This window comes from Nanorana parkeri, unplaced genomic scaffold (genome assembly GCF_000935625.1).
Source record: "Nanorana parkeri isolate BGI_ZX_2015 unplaced genomic scaffold, ASM93562v1 scaffold2208, whole genome shotgun sequence".
NCBI classification, from domain to species: domain Eukaryota; kingdom Metazoa; phylum Chordata; class Amphibia; order Anura; family Dicroglossidae; genus Nanorana; species Nanorana parkeri.
In genome coordinates this window covers 184639-187822 of record NW_017308476.1, presented here as the reverse complement: position 1 = coordinate 187822, position 3184 = coordinate 184639, and the positions used below count along the sequence as shown (strand labels likewise).

At 40.4% G+C, this 3184-nt stretch overlaps 1 long non-coding RNA gene across 1 annotated transcript; it reads left to right on the top strand.

Annotated features, from left to right (window-relative positions):
* Positions 1-883: 883 nt before the first annotated feature.
* Positions 884-1394, top strand: LOC108801070. Its single transcript, XR_001942137.1, has 2 exons — positions 884-970; positions 1148-1394. It is a non-coding gene; the product is annotated as an uncharacterized LOC108801070 (long non-coding RNA).
* The last annotated feature ends 1790 nt before the right edge of the window (positions 1395-3184 follow it).

Here is a 3184-nt window from a genome sequence, read left to right as displayed (position 1 = left end):
TTGCACGCCCCCCTGACTAGCCCACCCTGCGTTGCATGCACCATTGGCCAGCGCACTCTGCGTTGCACGCACCCCTGACCAGCACACCCTGCGTTACACGCATGCCTGACCGCCACACTTTGCGCTGCACGCACCCTTGACCGCCGCACCATGCATTGCACGCACCCCTGACCACCGCACCCTGCGTTGCACGCACCCCTGACCACCGCAACCTGCGTTGCACGCACCCCTGACCACCGTACCCCGTGTTGCACGCACCCCTGACTGCCGCACTCTTCGTTACATGCACCCATGACCGCCGCATTCTGCGTTACAACAGTGCTCCACACTCTGCATTACATAACTGACTTCTGCACTCTGCGTTACATTGGTGGTATTTTTCTGTATTGCTGTATAATGTATTGCTGAGATCTCTAGTGCTCTATGGCTGCTGGTATTCTGCATTGCTCTATAATGTATAGCTGAGATTTGTAGTCCCTCTACAGTTGACAGGAGTCACTACCAGAACTACCAGGGTCGCAGCAATTGCTCTCACGCACAGCAGTAATGAGGGTTCCCTCCGCCACAGTGTGCTGTACTTTTCCTTGACCTATAAAATTATTAGTGCCCCTCCAGTTTTGACTGTGGTATCTTATGTGTCCCCACTTTATATTTTTCCTAGAGTCGCCACTGGGTAGGAGCAAGCCTTTTGCCAGCACCTGAAGGTTACTCTTAATATGGATCTAACTGCGGAATCTGAGCGGTGAGTGTTGTGGGCTATTTTGAGGTCACCATGCAGAACACACATTTGCATCTACAATAATGTGATTTACATATTTCCTGTTTCACACGTATGATCTGTACAGATTGCAGCCGTTATATAGGAGACATTGTACGGGTGACATCTCAGTAGTCTGTGTGTGTCAGTGCAGAGACATCAAGATGAGTTCTCAGGGGATTCTACTTCCTCTCATACTGATTTATATTCAGGGTGAGAGATTCTCAGCATGATGTATATCATAATAATACAGGAATAGAATTGTAGGAATAATATTGTATGGAACTATTGTTACCATGTTCTTGTATCTTCAGATTTCTAGTTTGCATTCATTGTTAAGTGATCTGTGCATTAACAGTCAATATTAATTGGTTTATTTTATATCCTCAGGTTCCTGGGCACAGATTACATTGACACAAAATCCAAATTACATTCCTGCAACTCCAGGACAGACAGTCACCATGCCATGTAAATCCAGTACAGGTATTGGCACCTGTGTACACTGGTACCAGCAGAAATCAGGACAACCTCCAACACTGATTATATACTTGGCAACCAATCTGCAGTCTGGAGCCCCAGCCAGGTTCAGTGGATCTGGATCTGGAACATATTTCACTCTTACAATCAGAAACATAAAGGATGAAGATGAAGCAGTTTATCACTGTCAGCAGTGTAATAGCTTGCCTCTCACACAGTGGTACAGAGCCGTACAAAAACCTCCTTCCTCTTTCATAAACCACATCAACTGAATATGTGATGACTGAAACATAACAGTGTAAGTCAGTTTAACAATGAAAATGTATATCACATTTAAAAAAGATGACTGTAACATTTCTTTTTTTTAATTATCAACTTTGTATTCACTTTCTTATTTAATACTGTTACATAAAAAGACATTACAAAACCACTTTTGACACAACAAATAAATATACAATTTACATTAACCTTTATCAACTTTCCACACCCCCCAACCCCAAAAGGGAAAAAAAATTAGATTTATCATTATTATTATAAATCATTATCCCAATCCTCATGTCAAGTACAAATAGGAAAAATCTCCTTAATTATTATTGTGTAACAAGTCCCCATATGGGGATTATATATTTATTAAATCTATTCAACATATAAATCATTGAAAAAAAAAAACAACCCCACCTACGTGAATATGTGTATAAATTCTGTAACAATTTTAACATAATATAGTGATACATTAGCACAATTTTATTTATAACCTCAGTTTCTTGTGTATATAATATACTGACACAAATGGAACATTTTACCAAAGGAGCAGAAACTGTTCACTTAGCATGGAGAATATGTAGTTTGCAAAGTGAGAGCTCACTGATCTTAAAGCCACACACACTCCGAGCAGAATGAAAATTTACACAACGTACTGGGTCTATTAATTATCATTAAAAAGCTGGGTGTTATGCGTGGAGGGTGGCTGCAAAGTATGACAATCTTACCTTGCAGCACGCCTCCCCCACACACAGCGCCCAAGAGGGAGCAATACTGCCCAAGCTGTACAGCGCTCCGGTTGCATCACCCGCCCCTTTTCACTATCCTCCATTCACAAAGTGTTTTGCATTTTTTTTTTTTAATACTAGACATTCTGTAATTGGAGGAGGAGAGATGATGTAAAATCCTTGTCCCCTCCTTCTCCAAACATAGAATGACTTGTATTCTTTAAAAAAAATTAAGACATTTTGTGAATGGAGGATAGTGAAAAGGGGCAGGTGATGCAACACTGTATAGCGCCATACAGCTCGGGATGCATCATTCCCACTTTTCAGTGCCCAGAAGCTGGGCATTGTGTGTTTATAGGGGACGGCATGTTGTAAGGGCAGACTTTTCTACTTTGCAGCTGTTCTCTGCATATAACACCCAGCATTTTAATGGGAATTTATACACCAAGTGCATTGTGTACATTTTCCTCGTGCCCAGAATGTGGCTTTAATAAATGTGGTGAAGTTGTGTTTAATTTAATCACCCAATCATGTGAAAGAAAAAAATATTGTAAAAATTATATTTATAATAACATGCCTCTCAAATGTCCCTCATTTGGAAGCAAATACCTCTGCCCCTGTTTCCTCTGCAGTTGTCCCTCTTTTTGGTCTGATGTACAGAGATCTATGAAAAGGTTCTATTTAACTACCAAAATTGTTATTATGCACTAAAACCTTTTTCCTATCTCTTAATCATCTTGTTTGCTGTTTTAAAAAGTCAGTGTAAAGGAAAAGTAAAGGTAAAAAACAAATCTGTGTTTAAGAAATCATTTTGGGTATGTAAATTCTAAATGGATCACATTGCCCAATGAAAGGACCCCACATGGCCCCAAAATGTCATACTCTTATCTGTGATATGTTCATTTTCAGACATCAATAAAGATGTTTTCAGTATGAAGGTGTACTGGTGTGCACCATTTCA